At 38.7% G+C, this 20,558-nt stretch overlaps 1 long non-coding RNA gene across 2 annotated transcripts in view; it reads left to right on the forward strand.

The window, feature by feature from the left end:
• LOC122680583 overlaps positions 1–12,862 on the forward strand; it is a 278,166-nt gene extending 265,304 nt beyond the window's left edge. The window contains exons 3-4 of one of the 2 annotated variants that reach the window (XR_006336724.1): positions 2,875–2,948; positions 12,813–12,862. This is a non-coding gene — a long non-coding RNA (uncharacterized LOC122680583). Of the gene's footprint in view, positions 1–2,874; positions 2,949–3,774; positions 3,815–12,812 lie in introns of those variants that run through there. The other variant, XR_006336725.1, reaches the window with a different exon arrangement.
• The last annotated feature ends 7,696 nt before the right edge of the window (positions 12,863–20,558 follow it).

Consider the following 20,558-nt stretch of genomic DNA (forward strand, 5'->3'; position numbering starts at 1 on the left):
AGTCGCTCAGTCATATCTGACTCTTTGCGACCCCATGGACTGTAGCCCTCCAGGCTCTTCTCTCCATGAGATGCTCCAGGCAAGAATACTGGAGTGGGTTGCCATTTCCTTCTGAAGTTAATTGGTTACTTAATGAAATTATTTCCTTATTGGTAGAGTTAGAAGACCAAGGTAGCTGTGATCTGCAGGTGAGATTAACCCGAGTGGAATGTTAGGTCACAATGGATAAGGGTTAGGGGAAAAAATAGAATAAAAGCAATACCCAGGAATGTTGATGGTACTGTGAAAGAATATGAATTCTGAAACAATAAGGTCTAAACGTGACAGGCATCTTTGCTGTCCGATGTGGATAATTCACCCTGCCCAGCCTCATGGGTAACCAGAAGGGAAGGTAACTGGGTAACTGAAAAGGATGGGACCTGCCCTGGAGGGTTGCCTTGAGGCACTGGCAGGATATTGGGGAAGTACAAGGCTGTGTAAGCATTACCTGTGTCCTCGCTGTGTGTCTCAGAAACAGGTTTTGTTTTAGGTGTGTGTGTGTTCATTACTGAACAGTTTGACCTTAAGTGCTGACAGATGATATTTTTGAGGTACAGCAAAATTACTAGTGGAGTTTGATATTCTAGATGCTAGCATAAAACCTTTATAGTGGTTCTCTTCACCTTCAGTGGAAACTGAAGGAGAAAAATCATCAGGAAATTAGAAATACATTACTTTGAAATGATGAAGGAAAGAAAGTAGCTTGAACGAGTCATATCATGAGGCAGGTCATCACTGAGAGAGAAAAAGAAAAAAAAAACCAAAACACTGCAGTTGGCATGGACAATCCTGGACAGAGTAGTGGAGAAGTAAGACAGAGAAAGACAAATATTGCATGATATTGCTTATATGTGGAATCTCAAAAAAAAAAAAAAAAAGAATACAAATAAACTTATAACAAAGTAGAAACAGACCCACCGACATAGAATACAAACTATGGTGAAAGTGGTGGGGGTGGGGAGATCCGGAGTTTGGGATTGACAGATACAAACTAACCACTATATATAAACTAGGTAAACAAAAAAGATTGAAGGCAGGGGGAGAAGGGGATGACAGAGGATGAGATGGTTGGATGGCATCACTGATGCTATGGACATGAGTTTGAGTAGGCTCTGGGAGTTGGTGATGGACAGAGAAGCCTGGTGTGCTGCAGTCCATGAGGTTGCAAAGAGTCAGACATGACCGAGTGACTGAACTGAACTGAAACAGTAAATACCTACTGTATAGCACAGGGAACTAGACTCAATATCTTGTAATAACCTATAATGGAAAACAATCTGAAAAAGAATATGTGTGTGTGTGTATATATATATATATGTAAACTGAATTGTGCTTCCCAAGTAGCTCAGCTGTTAATGAATCCTCCTGCAATGCAGAAGACCCTAGTTCTATTGCTGGGTTGGGAAGATCCCCTGGAGAAGGGATAGGCTGCCCACTCCAGTATTCTTGGGCTTCCCTGGTGGCTCAGATGGTAAATCACCCGCTTGCAATGCAGGACACCTGGGTTCAATCCCTGGGTTGGGAAGATTCCCTGGAGGAGAGTATGGCAACCCCCTCCAGTATTCTTGCCTAGAGAAACCCCATCGACAGAGGAGCCTGGTGGGCTACAGTCCAAGGGGTTGCAAAGAGTCAGATACGACTGAGTGACTAAACACACCACAGAAGTCAATCACTTTGCTGTACGATTGAAACTAACACAACATTATATATTAAGTATGCTTCAATTAAAAAGTAGGAGGGCACATCAAGCATCCAATAAGTCATTCCCCTCTCTCCTGCCATTTTCTCTCTCCTCTCCCCCTTCCCCCTTCTCCTTTTCCTGCTTTTTATCTACTTTCCTCCCTCCTCTGTCTTTCTTGCTCATCTTCTCTGTCCCCTTCTCATTCCCTCTCTTCTCTCTTACCCCATCTCTTCTTTCTCCCCAGCCATCTCCCCTCTTTATCATGCACTGTCTTACTTACAGATTTGAAAAGAATTCTGGATTACTTGACAAAGGGCACAGCTATACACCTGGCTTCCTAGGTGACTCGGTGGTAAAGAATCCACCTACCGAAGCAGGAGACTCCAGAGATGTGGGTTCAATCCCTAGATCAAGACAATCCCCTGAAGGTGGAAATAGCGGCCCACTCCAGTATTCTTGTCTGGAGAATCCTATGGACAGAGGAGCCTGGTGGGCTACCGTCCACGGTGTAGCTAAGAGTCAGACACAACTGAGCGACTGAACACACACACAGCTATTCAGCTACAGCATTGACCTCGGAGAGCAGGCACAGGGCAGCCCGCCTTGACGGCACTCCTTGAGGTCCACAGGGATCTCTGATGTGGGGGAATGTCATGGCTGGGAAGCTTCCAGGTGTAGGGTTGGGTCTCACTAGCTCTGTGTGGGCTTAGTCGCTCAGTCATGTCCAAGTCTTTGTGACCTCGTGGACTGTAGCCTGTCAGGCTCCTCTGTCCATGGGATTCCCCAGGTAAGAATACTGGAGTGGGTTTCCATGCCCTCCTCCAGGGGATCTTCCCAACCCAGGGGTCGAACCCAGGTGTCCTGAATTGCAGGTGGATTCTTTACTGTCTGAGCCAGGGAAACCCCTCATTGGGTCTGAAAAACTTAATTAACAGTATTAATTAACTTAATTAATATGGTTCTTTCTCTCTTGGGGCTTACTGGGTGCTTCAAGACGCTATGTAGATTTAATTTGTTTATGAACGGTGGTATTTCCAGGCAATGGGAGCCTCTTGGTTCTCAATTCACCCCCAACATGCATACCATGTTCTTACCCTGTAAAGAGCAAAGTTAATGACCAGGTATCTCTGATTAGTCTCTCTTTTTATGTCCAGATGCATCCTGCGTGATCTGTTGCCCATAGTGACTGTCTGGTGCTGGTATTGTAGAGTATCATTTCATGGGATGGGTAAGTATGATGATGGACTAGGTCTCAGGACCTGAATCTTAAATCCATTCCTGGCTTTCATACAGGTGCTTTTAGAAGCTTTTCTGTCTTTGAAAATACAGTCACTTTTGTGCTTACCAGTTTGTGGAAGAACAAGACTGAAGAGTCAGCTACCATAATTTGCATTGCTCAAGATAACAATGTATTAGGAAAAAAAATGTGTATGTGTGTTTGTGTGCATATATCTGTGCCTGTGTGTGTGTAGGGGCTTCCCTGGTGGCTCAGAGGTAAATAATTCACTTTCACTGCAGGAGACATAGGAGATGCGGGTTTGGTCCTGGATTGGGAAGATCCTCTAGAGGAGGAATTGGCAACCACTCCAATATTCTTACCAGGAAAATCCCATGGACAGAGGAGCCTGCAGTGGGCTATAGTCCATAGGATCAGGAAGAGTCAGACTCGACTAAAGCAACTTAGTAGGAGAATGAACACATGTGTGTGTCTGTATTACTCTTCTAGCAAATTTTCTGCTTCACTATTCTTTTCTTAAAATTTATTTTATTGAAGTACAGTTTATTTACAATGTTGTATTAATTTCTGCTGTACAACAGAACAAATTAGTCATATATAATATTTTCATATTCTTCTCCATTATGGTTTATTACAAGATATTGAATATAGTTCCCAGTAGATTCTTGTTCTTTGCTTTCCTTTTCAATATCATCAACTTGTTCCCCTTTGTGATGCCTAAATAATCACAAATTATTTCCAGCAGCTATCTTTTCATGCTAAATTTTTTTCCCTGTCCTTTTCTCCCCCCTGTCTCCTGACACCACACTTACGGCAGAAAGCGAAGAAGAACTGAGGGGCCTCTTGATGAAAGTGAAAGAGGAGAGTGAAAAAGTTGGCTTAAAACTCAACATTCAGAAAACTAAGAGCATGGTATCTGGTCCCATCACTTCATGGCAAATAGATGGGAAAATCATGGAAACAGTGACAGACTTTATTTTTGGGGGCTCTGCAAAATCACTGCAGATGGTGATTGCAGCCATGAAATTAAAAGACACTTGCTCCTAGGAAGAAAAGTTATGACCAACCTAGACAGCATATTAAAAAGCAGAGACATTACTTTGCTGACAAAGGTCCGTCTAGTCAAAGCTTTGGTGTTTCCAGTAGTCATGTATGGATGTGAGAGTTGGACTATAAAGAAAGCTGAGTGCCAAAGAATTGATGCTTTTGAACTGTGGTATTGGAGAAGACTCTTCAGAGTCCCTTGGACAGCAAGGAGATCCAACCAGTCCATCCTAAAGGAGATCAGTCCTGAATATTCATTAGAAGGACTGATGCTGAAGCTGAAACCCCAATACTTTGGCCACCTGATGCGAAGAGCTGACTCATTTGAAAAGACCCTGATGCTAGGAAAGCTTGAAGGTGGGAGGAGAAGGGGATGACAGAGGATGAGATGGTTGGATGGCATCACTGAATCAATGGTCATGAGTTTGAGTAAGCTCCGGGAGTTGGTGATGGACAGAGAAGCCTAGCGTGCTGCAGTCCATGGGGTCACAAAGACTCAGACACGACTGAGACAGTGAACTGAACTAAACTGAAGTCTCCTGAATCATCCTTCTTCCCTCCTTCCCTCCTCCTGTCTCTCTGCCTGCTCTTTTTTCTTGCTTATTTCACATGATTCAAATATCAGAACTACAAAAATGTATCCAATAAAAGTTGCCTTCACATAAGTCCTCTTATTGGCTCAGGAAATGTCCCAGGAAATCACTTTTACTTGCTTTCCTGTTTATTCTTACAAAGAATTTTTATATAAACACAAACCAATAAAACTGTAGATTTTTCTCTCCTCTTTTAAAAAAACACATGGTAGCATAGTACACGTGTTTTCATTTAACCACAGATTGTTTTCAATCTCTTGCTAGTAAAAAAAAAAAAAGTTACAATGAATAACCACATACATGCATCATTTTCCACACATGCAAGTATATCTTAGGATAAATTCCTAGAAATAATTCTGAGATTACCAAATTCTCTCTAAAGGGCTGTACCAGTTTATACTCCTATATATAGATGAAATTCTCTATTTCCCCATATTCTTATTGAATGCATTATGAATTTTTGGATTTTTGCTAGTCTCAGAGATGTAGGAAGACAATATATTCCCAATTAAATATATTTAAATATTTAAGAACCATTTGTATTTGCTTTCCTGTGAATTATTTTTTCATATTTTTGCCAATTTTTTATTGAGTTATTGATGATTTTCTTACTAGTTGGTAGCTTTTTATGTGCCAAGGAGATTAACTATGTGAAAAAATTGGGAATATACACTTTGTTTGCCATTTGATTTTTTGGTTATGCTTAGAATATTTGTTTTACTTTTTGCCAAGGAAAATATTTAATTTTTATGTGGCTAAATGAATTCATTTTCTTTTAGCTGTTAAATATAATCAGAATAATTTTCTCCCAGTCTGAACTTATAAATTAATTCTTGCATGTTTTTTACATTTTTGTATTTCTCACTCAAATATTTAATTCACTTAGAATATTTTATGATGTGTATTATAATTAGTGAACTTCCCAGGTGGTGCAGAATCCACCTGCCAATGAAAGAGACTTAGGTTCAAACCCTCAGTTGGGTTGGCAAGATCCCGTGGAGAAGGAAATGGCACCCCACTCCTGTATTCTTCCTGGGAAAATCCATGGATTGTAGCGTGCCAGGTTCCTCTGTCCATGGATTTGCAAAGAGTCAGCCACAACTAAGCACACATACACACACTAGTAGATATTTATCCAACTTTATTTTTCTATTTGACTACCGTGTACTACTCCTTCATATTAAAAAATCCATCTGTTGGAGACATCTACTCCTGGGAAGATGAAACAGATTTACTTTTCCTTATTCCCCCTTCAAAGAACATCTAGAAATCTTGGGCATTTTATATAAGACAAACATGAGAAGACTGAAAAGTAAGGAGAAGACACCTGCAGAACTTGGGACCCAAAGAACAACTTAGTGATAAATTCCTTGGGTTTTATTTTTGGCTCATATAAATCAGGCGTGGAACTGGAAAAGCAGAAAACTCAAATGCCAATAGGCATAGACAAAAAGCAAGCCCCAGCAAAAGTCTACTCTCTCTAGCCAGATAACCAGGAAGGGGACAAAACAGAAAATGTTTAGACAATAACCCTTTTACACTAGCCAAATATCACAGAAAGAACTGTGACTCTACCTCTACCTATTCCTGCCAAAGCTGATGATCCTCAGCCCACCACTTCTCCATGACCCATGGTATCAGAGTAGGTCCACTGAAGAACCAGGAGTCTCACCCTCACCAAGCAGTAAATAGTCTGCCCCTCCCATCTAGATGGTATCAGCAAAGGCTTAAAGAGGAAACAGAAATCCCACTAATACCTCCCTTGACAAAGAGCCTCTTCTCCCCTCAGGTGTCAACAGAGATTGAATGAGAACCTGGACTTTACCTCTACCAGTAGCGGTGTCTTTTCCCTTTCCTCTGCTTGAGTTCTATAAAAGAAAGCTAACTAAAATAGAAATTTTAAATGATATGCAGAGCCTCATAACATAATACCCAAATATCCAGGTTTCAGTAGAAAATCATATCATACCAGGAACCAGAAAATTCCCAACTTGACTGAAAAAGCAATCAGTAGATAACACTAAAACAACAGAAGTGTTAGAATTATCTGACAAATGTTTTAAAGTAGTCATTTAAAAATGTTGCAACAAGTAATTATGAACATGTTCAAATTAAAAAAAAATAGAATGTCTTAGCAAATAGAATATTTCAGCACAGAAATTGGAGTTAGAAAGAAGAGCCGAGTGAAAACTTTAGAGTTGAAAAAACACAAAATTGTAATTGAAAACTCAATTCAGTTCAGTTCAATCACTCAATCCTGTCTGACTCTTTGTGACCCCATGGACTGCAAGCATGCCAGGCTTCCTTGTCCTTCACCATCTCCTGGAGCTTTCTCAAACTCATGTCCATTCAGTCAGTGATGCCATCCAACCATCTCATCCTCCGTCGTCCCCTTCTCTGCCCACCTTCAATCTTTCCCAGCATCAGGGTCTTTTCTAGTGAGTCAGTTCTTGGCATCAGGTGGCCAAAGTATTGGAATTTCAGCTTCAGCATCAGTCCTTCCAATGAATATTCAGGACTGATTTCCTTTAGGATGGGCTGGTTGGATGTCCTTGCAGTCCAAGGAACTCTGAAGAGTCTTCTCCAATACCACAGTTCAAAAGCATCAATTCTTTGGTGCTCAGCTTTCTTTATAGTCCAACTCTCACATCCATACATGACTACTGGAAAAACCAAAGCTTTGACTAGATGGACCTTTGTTGGAAAAGTAGTGTCTTTGCTTTTTAATATGCTGTCTAGGTTGGTCATAACTTTTCTTCCTAGGAGCAAGCGTCTTTTAATTTCATGGCTGCAATCACCATCTGCAGTGATTTTGGAGCCCCCCAAAAATAAAATCTGTCACTGTTTGCCGTGTTTCCCCATCTATTTTCCATGAAGTGATGGGAGCACATTCCATGATCTTAATTTTCTGAATGTTGAGTTTTAAGCCAACTTTATCACTCTCCTCTTTCACTTTCATCAAGAGGCTCCTCAGTTCCTCTTTACTTTCTGCCATAAGGGTAGTTTCATCTGCATATCTGAGGTTATTGATATTTCTCCTGGCTTTCTTGATTCCAGTTTGTGCTTCATCCAGCCTGAATTTCACATGATGTACTCTGTATATAAACTAAATAAGCAGGGTGACAAATGAGCTCAATAGCAGAAAAAAGTGGGAGGAAGGAACATGTGAAATTGACTATAGAACAACAGAAATTGCTAAGTCTCAGAAAACAGAGAGAAAACAGACTGAAAAGAATTTGAACAGAGTCTCAGGAACCTGTGAGACTATAGTAACATTTATGTCATTGGAGTCCTGCAATAAGAGGGGGAAGAAGACAGGGCTGAAAAGTACTTCATGATATAATAGCTGAAAACTTCCCAAATTTGACAAAAGACATAACCTACAGAATCAGGAAGCTGCATAACTTCTAAATACGATAAGCTCAAGAAAGTCCACAACAAGACACATGATCAAACTTTTGGAAACTAAAGACAAAGAAAAAATTCTTGAAAACAGCAGAATAATACTTTGCCTATAGGGGAATAAAGATTTCAGTGAGTGTGAATTTCTTATTACAAAACATGAAAGTCATAAAAGGTAGTACAAATTTTCCTAGATTTCTATATCCAGCAGATGTATAATGCGAGGTCCCAAAAGTATTTAAGAAATATTTAATAATATTAAGGGGCTTCCCTGGTGGCTCCAATGATATAGAATCTGCCTGCAATGCATGATAAAGTGAGTCCATTTAATCCTACATTTTAAAGGATTATTTCCAAGATCGGCTTTTAAATTGTCAAGCTATATAACATACTTTAATTCTCTAACTTTTTTGTCTCAGGATTTGTTTTATGGTCTTAAGAAGTTCTGAGAACCCCAAAGAGTCCATGTTTTTGTGAGCTATTCCTACCCATATTTCTTGTATTAGATATTAGAGCTGAGATATTTAAAAAATATTCATCTTATTTCAAAGTAACAGTAATAAACTCATTTTGTTAACATAAATGTCATAACATCAATACATAAATATTTATAAATATAATTTTTCAAAACAAATTACTCATGAGAAGGTTGGCATTTTACACATTTTGCAAATAATGTCAATGCCTGGCTTAATAAAACACAGCTGAAATTTCGTATGTGCTTCTGTATTCAACCTGTTATGGTGTATTGTTTTGGTTGAAGTGTATGTAGAAAATCTGGTTTCATACAGATTTGCAGCTGGAAAATACCAAGCTTTTTAGCATATTTTTCAGAATATTGTCAATATCCTTCTTTGATATTTCACTAAAACTCAGCAACTAGTAATTTTCAAGGTATTATATCACAAGGTGGAACATAAACCATATCAATAAAGTTTTGGTATTTGGTTGCATTAAAATTTATTTTGCACTTCAAATGGACCATTTGCCTATGCACCTTTCTACAAAATGATGCATTAGTCATTTGGAAAATGTCACTGACTTACACAGATCTTCCAAATACTGAAACATTTTAACAACTATTATAAAAGATTTATTAGCATCATCACTGTTCTCATTAGCAAAAAAAAAAAAAAATCAAGTATTAGAAAACTGTCAAGCTTGAAATTGCAGAGAAAATTTTTCCAAGATTCTGACTTTTGCTTTTCACTGATTTCTCATGAGCTGGTAAGCTTGCTTTGTTCATTTTCTAAGTCACATCTGCTAAATACTGAAATCAGGTTAGCCACAGGTTGTCAATTATTCTTCCAAGTAAAAATGGTGTTTCATGAAAAAAAAAAAAAAAAAAAACAGCTGGTTTCACTCACAGCTGAAACAACTGAAAAGTGAAAGTCGCTCAGTTGTCTCCGACTCTTTGTGACCCCGTGGACTATACAGTCATTGGAATTCTCCAGGCCAGAATGCTGGGTATTGGGTAGCCTTTCCCTTCTCCAGGAGTTCTTCCCTACCCAGGGATCAAACCCAGGTCTCCCGCATTGCAGGTGGATTCTTTACCAGCTGAGCCATAAGGAAAGTCCAGGAACACTGGAGTGGGTAGCCTATCCCTTTCTCTAGTCAAACTTCCTGACCCAGGAATTGAACATGGGTCTCCTGCATTGCAGGTGGATTCTTTACCAACTGAGCTATCAGGGAAGAGCTGCTTTTTCTTGAGACAATCATCAAAGTTAGCTGAGCAGCCGAAGTGGTCTGTGTATTTTCTATTTTATTACTCGCGCTTTTTCAAAGATGTCTTCCAGGGTTGAGGTGTAATAAAATTAAGAATTTTTACCTCTTCAAAGAGGACATACTTCTATAAAGCAAGAACTATTTTTTTAAGTGTTATGCCAGTGAAGAATGTAGTGACTACTATTACAAGTGTGTCATTGATTTGATTTCTTCTAAAATGAAAACAATTTTACTATTATTATTTGGCAGCATTAGTACAATTCTCTGCACAGTGAAAAAGACAAATAACATCTTAGCATCACTATGCAAATATTTTTTATCTCGTTGTTGATCTGACCCTTTGTGACCCCATGGACTGCAGCACACCAGGCTTCCCTGTCCTTCACTGTCTCCCGGAGTTTGCTCAAAGTCATGTCCACTGAGTTGGTGATGCCATCCAACCATCTCATCCTCTGTCATTCCCTTCTCCTCCTGCCTTCAATCTTGCCCAGCATCAAGGTCTTTTCCAATGAGTTGACTCTTCGCATCAGGTGGCTTAAGTATTGGAGCTTATGCCTCAGTCTGTCCAATGAATATTCAGGATTGATTTCCTTTAGGATTGATTGGTTTGATCTCCTTGCTGTCCAAGGGACTCTCAAGAGTCTTCTCCAGCATCACAGTTTGAAAGCATATATTCTTCAGCACTCAGCCTTCCTTATGGTTCAACTCGCCCATCTGTACATGACTACAAAGTGATGTCTCTGCTTTTTAATATGTTGTCTAGGTTTATCAAGCTTTTCTTCCAAGGAGTGTGTCTTTTAATTTTGTGATTGCAGTCACCGTCTTCAGTGATTTTGCTTTATGATCTCATAAACCTTCTCAAACTGTTGCCAGGACTCCTTTATGTCCACAGGTAGCATTCTGAGATCCACTGGTTTAGTGTGTCTTTTTTTTTTTTTTTGTAGTGTAGTTGATTTACAGAATTATATTAGTTTCAGGTGTACAACATAGTGATTGACTATTTTTATAGATTATATTCCATCTAATGTCATTACAAAACAATGGCTATGTTTCCCTGTGCTTTATAATATATCCTTGTTGCTTATCTGTTTTATATGTAGCAGTTTATATCTCTTAATCCCATGCCTGTCCCCCCTTCTCCCAACTGGTAACCACTGCTTTGTTTTCATCTGAGTCTGTTTCTATTTTGATATACACATTTTGGGTCTAATGTTTTCTTAGCCAGTTTCTATAAGTTCTCTACTATAAGCAAGGCTAAAATCACATATTTCCACTTCTCTCTCGCTCTCTCTTTCTCCATGGACTGACTTTAGTCAACAGTGCTATCTTTCTTCATATTTACTTTTGTACTGTTAAATATGATTAAATATGTATTAATTGATCTGCTAGCATTAAATGATATCCTTTGACTCCAGAGATTACAGATGAGGTCATCAGTAAACTTACTTTACCTTCAACATTCCTCCCTCTTTGCCCACAAATTTTCCTTAGTTCCATCATTTCTAGATTTTCAGAACAATTGGTTATGTACATATATTTTTTCCTTTCACTCCACTCCATACACTACTTTAACCTTGGTTCTCACAGCCAGTTTCTTTGCTAGGATTTCTCTGTTTGTCTCTTGACTGACTGAAGTTTGACTATAGCAGTTTTCTCAAGAAGTACTTAACTCAAGGAAATAATATTTCCCAATATTTTGCATGAGTCTTTTATAAGATTCAGTTCAGTTCAGTTCAGTCACTCAGTCTTGTCTTTGTGACACCATGAAATGCACCACGCCAGGCCTCCCTGTCCATCACCAACTCCCAGAGTCCACCCAAACCCATGTCCATTGAGTCAGTAATGCCATCCAACCATCTCATCCTCTGTCATCCCCTTCTCCTCCTGCCTTCAGTCTTTCCCAGCATCAGGGTCTTTTCTAATGAGTCAGCTCTTCACATCAGGTGGTCAAAGTATTGGAGCTTCAGCTTCAACATCAGTCTTTCCAACAAACACCTAGGACTGATCTCCTTTAGGATGGACTGGTTGGATGTCCTTGTAGTCCAAGGGACTCTGAAGAGTCTTCTCCAACACCACAGTTCAAAAGCATCAGTTCTTCAGTGCTCGGCTTTCTTTATAGTCCAACTCTCACATCAATACATGACTACTGGAAAAACCATAGCCTTGACTAGAAGGACCTTTGTTGACAAAGTAATGTCTCTGCTTTTTAATATGCTGTCTAGGTTGGTCATAACTTTCCTTCCAAGGAGTAAGTGTCTTTCAATTTCATTGCTGCAGTCACCATCTGCAGTGATTTTGGAGCCCCCCAGAATAAAGTCTGACATTGTTTCCACTGTTTCCCCATCTATTTGCCATGAAGTGATGGGACCAGATGCCATGATCTTGATTTTCTGAATGTTGAGCTTTAAGCCAACTTTTTCACTCTCCTTTTTCACTTTCATCAAGAGGCTCTTTAGTTATTCTTCACTTTCTGCCATAAGGGCGATGTCATCTGCATATCTGAGGTTATTGGTATTTCTCCCAGCAATCTTGATTCCAACTTGTGCTTCTTCCAGCCCAGTGTTTCTCATGATGTATTCTGCATATAAGTTAAATAAGCAGGGTGACAATATACAGCCTTGATGTACTACTTTCCTATTTGGAACCAGTCTGTTGTTCCATGTCCAGTTCAAACTGTTGCTTCCTGACCTGCATACAGGTTTCTCAAGAGGCAGGTCAGGTGGTCTGGTATTCCCATCTCTTTCAGAATTTTCCACAGTTTATTGTGATCCACACAGTCAAAAGCTTTGGCATAGTCAATAAAGCAGAAAAGATGTTTTTCTGGAACTATCTTGCTTTTTTGATGATCCAGCAGATGTTGGCAATGTGATCTCTGGTTCCTCCGCCTTTTCTAAAACCAGCTTGAACATCTGGAAGTTCACGGTTCCCATTTGGCTATACATTAAAACATTTGTGTTCCCTCATGAAAAATCTGTATGCAGGTCAAGAAGCAACAATTAGTACCGTACATGGAACAACAGACTGGCTTCAAATCGGGAAAGGAGTATATCAAGGCTGTATATTATAACCTGGCTTATTTAACTTTACACAGAGTACATCCTGAGAAATGCTGGACTGGATGAAGCAAAAGCTGGACTATAAAGAAAGCTGAGCACCAAAGAATTGATGCTTTTGAACTGTGGTGTTGGAGAAGACTCTTGAGAGTCCCTGGGCTGCAAGGACATCCATCCAGCCCATCCTAAAGGAAATCAGTCCTGAATGTTCATTGGAAGCACTGATGTTGAAGCTGAGATTCCAATATTTTGGCCACCTGATGTAAAGAACTGACACCTTGGAAAAGACCCTGATGCTGGGAAAGATTGAAGGCAGGAGGAGAAGGGGACAACAGAGGATGAGATGGTTGGATGGCATCACTGACTCAATGGACATGAGTTTGGGTAAACTCCAGGAGTTGATGATGGACAGGGAGGCCTGCTGTGCTGCAGTCCATGTGGTCACAAAGAGTCCAACATACTGGGCATCTGAACTGAACTGAACTGAATCTTTCTTGAGTGTCTTGTACTCTTTTATACTTGAAATATTTTTATTTAAATATAAGCATTTATGAATTTATTCTCCAGTTCCCTGTGAAGAGTTGTCAGTGATCTCTGATAAATCATGCTAAAGGACTCTATCATTTACAGACAAAACTGTGATTTGTTTAAACTCTCAGTGAGAAATCTGAAAAAAAATTCAGTAATGTATTTACTTGATATACAATCTTTTATAAGAATAAAGGGGAAGAAATACAGTGAAAAAGAAGAGAAATTCATTGATGGGTGTAAGCTGCAAAGCCTCATAATCACTGACATGGTTTTTTCAGATTTCCCTGCCTATCTAGGTTCTATTATGAACCCCCAGGGCAGGGGCTGTATCTGCCCACTTCAAGATAATTATTATTCTTTAGCCTTCTACTGTTGAATGTTGCAGTGGAGAAAAACAAAAGGCCAGTCTGCTTTCCCTTCCATGAATGATTTGGTATTTTTCTCTGGTTTCCTTAAGTTTTCTTTCTTCATTTTTTAAGTATCTTTGAAAGAATGTCATCTTTGTTTATGTAATGAATTTTTTATTATAAACATAATTCATTCTTGTCCATTCTTTTATGTATGTCTAGTCAATTCCTCTAGTATGTCTCCTTTAGAACTCAATTGTGAATATATTAGAACTATTTTATTTTCTATCATTTGTCTCTAAAACTTTTACACTTTTATTTTTTAATTCAATTTTTTGAAAATTTCATAATATACTTCATGTAACATGATACACTCCATCACATAATCAATATAAAACATATTGAGATATTTTAGGTTGTTTTCTTCTTACTAAGTGTACTTTATACTTACAGTACACTGTATTTGGATGCTCAGTTTTTATGAGGAATAGATGAGGTGATTTTATATAATTCACAGTTGGAAAGGTATATTCACATACTTTAGGTGTCCCAAAAGTATTATTTGATACATAAATAATTATGTAAAAACGTAAATATTTCCCATAACTGAAAAATCATTCTCCTTTAACACTTGCATCCTCATTGACAAGACTGGTTTATCTATGGCACTGTGATTTACATTTTCACACTGCATATGAACGAGCTATTTGAAGTTCTAAGCAGGGGAGGGAAAGCTTGTCTGTGACCTAGTTAGAGAGGTACAAGATTTTAAATTGAAATTGAAACTTGTCATTATATGATAATGAATAATGATTTTACAGTTTTCTTATATGAACAAATATGAAGGCAATTTTAGTTGTAATTGATAGTATTTAGGAACTCACTGTAGAAGAAGAATGTGAAGAACTCAATACTGCTAAAGAGTTGTTTTCAATCTGTCAATAACGTTTTGAATTCATTGTTAATAATACTGAGCTAACACAAGAGTTAATGAGTTAACTTAGACATGAATTTGAAATGGATATCTTTGGCTTTGAAGTCAAAGCAATTATGTTTTTAAAAAGCCCAGTTTTGATTGTCTATATCCTGTACTGTATTTTTTTTTTTCATAGAAAACTTAAAAGAGAACTCTGTGAGCTGTATTTTCAGGTAAAATATGTAGTGTCATAGGGATCATCCTTTTTCTTCAGTCAAGCTCAACAAAATCATAATACATATACTGTCCTAGAAAAAATCCCTCCATGCTCAGTAGTGTCTGATATCCCAGAAAGCTTAGTTCCTTACTGATGTTATGGGAGGTCTCATTTTCTGAAACTTAGAACAGGTCTGGAAGCTTATCTTTGTTCCCCAAATTGATGGCAGTGGTGGGGGCATTCGATGTGTTTGAAGCAATGGTTCTGGTAGTTTCCTCAGCTTTGCAGATCTGACTCTATTTGTGTATAAAATCCAAAGTTTCAACCTTATAGCCACGGAGATCTGTTTGTTTAGGTCTGTCAGGCTCTTGCATTTATATCTTGATTGTTCCTGAATTCAAGGCAAGAATCATGCCTCTAAACTTCAAAACTTTTGCCCAGTGTAGCTTCCTCCACCAAAGCCTCAGAACTGTCAGTTGCAAATGGGATTTAATATATTCAATGAGTTAATTTATCTATACATATGCATCTCTCATCCTAGAGTCTGATATCACCTAGCATGTGATATTTGCTTAACAGATATTCTCACCTCCCTCTTCCTTACCCCAAATATACACCATACTCCTTCTAAAAGAAAAAAGGCAGCTTCTTCAGGGCCAGCTATGGTTTCAGGAATTAAGCTGTAGAACTTCTTAAACAGATGTTTGCTGAATATGACATTCAGACACTGTGCTAGATTCTCAGAATTCAGAGAGAAAAATGCTGTCCTTTTCCTCAAAGGGCTCAAAATGAGTGTGCTGTGCTTAGTCGTATCTGACTCTTTGAGACCCTATGAAAGCCCGCCAGGCTCCTCTGTCCATGGGATTTCCCAGGCAAGAGTACTGGAGTGGGTTACAATGCCCTTCTTCAGGGATCTTCCCAACCCAGGGATTGAACCTAGGTCTCCTGCATTGTAGATGGGCTCTTTACCATCTGAGCCACCAAGGAAGTCCAAGAATACTAGGGTGGGTAGCCTAGCCCTTTTCGAAGGGAACTTCCTGACCCAGGAATTTAAGTGGGGTTTCCTGAATTGCAGGTGGATTCTTTACCAGTTGAGCTAGCAGGGAAGCCCCCAAGGTGAGTCAATGTGAGTTCAACAAATGACAGAAAATTACTGTGCAATACTGTTTTCACTGAAGTGCACCCAGAAAACTAGGGGAAAAAAGAATATCTAATAGCCTGTAAGAAGTGGAGAAGGCTTCCCAGGAAATAAAGCATTTCACCTGCAGAAGGAAAACTTAGTAGAATGATATGAGAGTGTAAAACCATTTACATAACTATAAGCCCTTCAATATGATGGAGAAGAGGATGGGCATGAGTCAATATAGAGATGATGCTGAAAAAGTAGGCAAAGGTTGTCACCAAAGGTCTGCTATGATGTGATTATGCTGTTAGAATTCCATGGTGGAGACACAGGGGTGTCAGTAAGAATTTTAAACATTAAAGAAAAATAATCATTTTGGTTTTACTGAAATTTCACTAGTTATAGCATGACACAATGAACTAAAGTGGGACAAAAAGGAAGAAACTGGGACATTAAATATAAATCTCTTGAGGTGCTTGGTGAAAAATGCTGGACTAAGGCAGTGTGGAAAATTCTGAAAGAGGTGGGAATACCAGACCACCTATATGGTCTGGTTTCTTGAGAAACCTATATGCAGGTCAGGAAGCAACAGTTTGAACTGGACATAGAACAACAAACTGGTTCCAAATAGGAAAAGGAGAATGTCAAGGCTGTATATTGTCACTCTGCTTATTTAACTTATATGCAGAGTACATCATATGAAACGCTGGGCTGGAGGAAGCACAAGCTGGATTCAAGATTGCTGGGAGAAATGTCAATAACCTCAGATATGCAGATGACATCACCCTTATGGCAGAAAGTGAAGGGAATCTAAAAAGCCTCTTGATGAAAGTGAAAGAGGAGAGTGAAAAAGTTGGCTTAAAGCTCAACATTCAGAAAACTAAGATCATGGCATCCGGTCCCATCATTTCACAGGAAATAGATGGGGAAACAGTGGAAACAATGTCAGACTTTAATTTTGGGGCTCCAAAATCACTGAAGATGGTGATTGCAACAACGAAATTGAAAGACGCTTACTCCTTGGAAGGAAAGTTATGACCAACCTAGACAGCATATTAAAAAGCAGAGACATTACTTTGTCAACAAAGTCCGTCTAGTCAAGGCTATGGTTTTTCCAGTAGTCATGTATGGATGTGAGAGTTGGACTATGAAGAAAGCTGAGCACTGAAGAACTGATGCTTTTGAACTGTGGTGTTGGAGAAGACTCTTGAGAGTCCCCTGGACTGCAAGGAGATCCAACCAGTTCATCCTAAAAGAGATCAGTCCTGGGTGTTCATTGGAAGGACTGATGCTGAAGCTGAAACTCCAATACTTTGGCCACCTCATGCAGGGGGTTGACTCATTGGAAAAGACCCTGATGCTGGGAGGGATTGGGGACAGGAGGAGAAGGGGACAACAGAGGATGAGATGGTTGGATGGCATCACCGACACAATGGACTTGAGTTTGGGTAAACTCTGGAGGTTGGTGATGGACATGGAGGCCTGGCTTGTTGCGATTCATGGGGTCGCAAAGAGTCAGACACGACTGAGCAATTGAACTGAACTGAACTGAAGGCAGCGGGAATGAAGTAGAAACTAATTTGTAAATTATGAAAGAAGAATAATTGACCAAACTCAGTGATTATTTAAATGAGCAGATGAAGGAAGGAAAGAATCAAGAAAATATTTAGTTTTCTGACATAAATGACTCAGTTGATATAGAGAAAATGACTTTTGACCAAAGATGATAAGGTTTTAATGTTAGACATGGTGCTTTTTGATTTTAAATAAACCATTTTACATATATATTATATAGTATATATTTAAATTTGTAGAAAATTTGCAGAGAGTGCAAAGAATTCCCAAATACCCCACATGCAGCTTTTCTTATTATTTACATCTTATAGTAATGTGATACATTTGTCACAAATAATAAACCAATATCAGTTTGTTATCATTGGGCTTACCTGATGGCTCAGCTGGTAAAGAATCACCCTGCAATGTGGGAGACCTAGGTTCAATCCCTGGGTTGGGAAGATCCCCTGGAGAAGGGAATGGCTACCCACTCCAGTATTTTGGCCTGGAGAATTCCATGGACTGTATAGTCCGTGGGGTCGCAAAGAGTCAGACACGAAGGAGTAACTTTCCCATGTGTTATCATTAAGTCCATACATCTTCAGGTTTCCTTAGTTTTTACTTAATGTCCTTTTTCTGTTTCAGGATTCTATCCAGGGTATCACATTACATTTAGTCATTATGTCTCTTTAGGCAATTCTTGACTGTGACGGTTTCTCAAGCTTTTATTGTTTTTGATGACCCTGAGAGTTTTGACCTTGAGAATTATTCTAGTCAGGTACTTTGTAAAATGTCTCTTTAGTGGTTTTTTTTTTTCTTTTTTTCCTTCTATGATTTGACTAAAGTGAAGAGTTTCGAGGAAGAGCACACAGATAAATGGCCATTTTCATCATATCCTATCAAGAGGCATGCTTGACATGAGTTAGCGCTGTTGATATTAACTTTGATAAACCCGGTAGAGGTAGTGTTTGTCCCGTTTCTTCTCTGTAAAGTTGCTCTCACACCGCCTGGCCCTCTTTTACACTATACTCCTTGGGAAAGAAGTATCCATGTGCATGCTCAGTCATATCCAATTCTTTGTGACCCCATGGACTGTAGCCCACCAGGCTCCTCTGCTCATGGAATTCTCCAGGCAAGCATACTGGAGTGTGTTGCCTTTTCTTACTGCAGGGGTTCTTCCCAACCTAGAGACTGAACCCACATCTCCTGCATTGGCAGGTAGATTCTTTACTCCTGAGACACCTGGGAAGCCTTCACCATGCATATCCCACACTTAATGAACCAAGAAGTTATGTTCCTTCTCTTAAGGACAAAGCATCTGTATAAAATTATGTGGAAAAAAAATTATGTGGAATTCTTCTGCAACACCTATTTTTTTTCCTTTCCTCTACTTATTTAATAGTTTGATCACTTATTTACATCAGTATGGCTTCCTGATATTTATTTTAAAAGTTGCTTTATAAGCCAGTGCTGCTTGATTTTTTTTTTTTTTTGCTCAAATTATTCTTGTTTTGGCCATTGGGAGCTCTTTCAGTTGTCCCCCATATCCCATTGGTAAACCCACATCATTGCTTATTTAAAACATTTTAGTAATACTTTACTTTCTGGCACTATGACATGCTTGAGACTCATATTTATTCCCTAATCCAGTTCTAGAATCAGTCATTTCTCCAAGGAGCCTGGTTTCTTTTTATAAGCAAGGAAGGAAATATCTACACATACTAATCTTTGACTACACACATATCTATAAGTATTTTTACATATATCATATTCATTAGTATCATATTAAGCTAACATGAGTAATCATCTAATATCACATGGATCATTCTAACCTTCTCCGTCTTGCTTACCTGTAACCTCTCACTCCCACAGTGAGAAACTTGGTTCCCATCCCCTGCCATCCACTTATGTAATTGTTTATTCCAGTATATATGTTTAGTGGTTTCAGAACTGTTAACCTGTACCCCTTTGAAAAATAACTTCATTAACTAGAAAGTGCTTATATGCAGTTCCTTCTGCCTTTAGCCTTAGAAAATCAATCATTTCTAAAGTTGGAAATGGCAACCCACTCCAGTATTCTTGAATGGAGAATCCCCATGGACAGAGGAGCCTGATGGGCTACAGTCCATGGGGTCGCAAAGAGTCAGACATGACTAAGTGACTGAGCACATTTCTAAAGTTACTTAGCTCAGTATTTTTTAATTCCTATCTACTTCAATTAGATTACTTCCTACATTTGTAATATAGTTAGATTATTTTGTCACGATCTACATGGTATTCAGAATCCTCAACCTCCTAAATGATTTTTTGAACTTTCATTAATTAATGTTCACTTTTTCTGCTGTAAATTTTGATGCATTCTAACAAATGTATAATGTCTATATCCATCATTACAGTATCATTTACCATGCTAAAAAGTCCCCTATACTTCCCCTATTCATCTCTCCCCATAACCCTGAGCCCTTAGCAACCACTGATTTATTTACCATCTCTACAGTTTCACCTTTCCCAGAAAGTCACATGATTGGAGTCAAGTAGTATGTAGCCTTTTCAGACTTCTTTCATTCGGTTTAGTCTCTTTCACTCACCAATATGTATTTAAGGTTCTTCCATGTCTTTTCATGAATTGATAGTTCATTTCTATTTATCACTGAATAATATTCCATTGCATGGATGTACCACAGTTTTTCTGTTCACCTATTACAAGACATCTTGGTTACTTCTAGTTTTGATGATTATGAATAAAAGTCCTATAAAAAATTACATGCAGAATTTTGTGCAGAATAAAGTTTTCAAACCAGCTGGATGGGTCATAGAAGATTATGTTTAGCTTTGAAAGAATTTTCCACATTATTTTCTAAAGTGTCTGTACCATTTTGCATTTCCACCGGGAATGAGTAAGAGCTTCTGTGGGTCCTCACCACCAGTGATATTGTCAGGTTTCAAAAAATTTAATCCATTCAAACAAGTCTAAAATAGCCATATCTCATTGCTGTTTTCATTAGCATTTTTCTAATAACAAATGTCGAAAATCTTTTCATATGCTTATTTACTACCTGCATATCCTGGTGAGGTGTCTGAGCTGAGATTTCCCAT

This window comes from Cervus elaphus, chromosome 22 (genome assembly GCF_910594005.1).
Source record: "Cervus elaphus chromosome 22, mCerEla1.1, whole genome shotgun sequence".
In the NCBI taxonomy this organism is placed as follows: domain Eukaryota; kingdom Metazoa; phylum Chordata; class Mammalia; order Artiodactyla; family Cervidae; genus Cervus; species Cervus elaphus.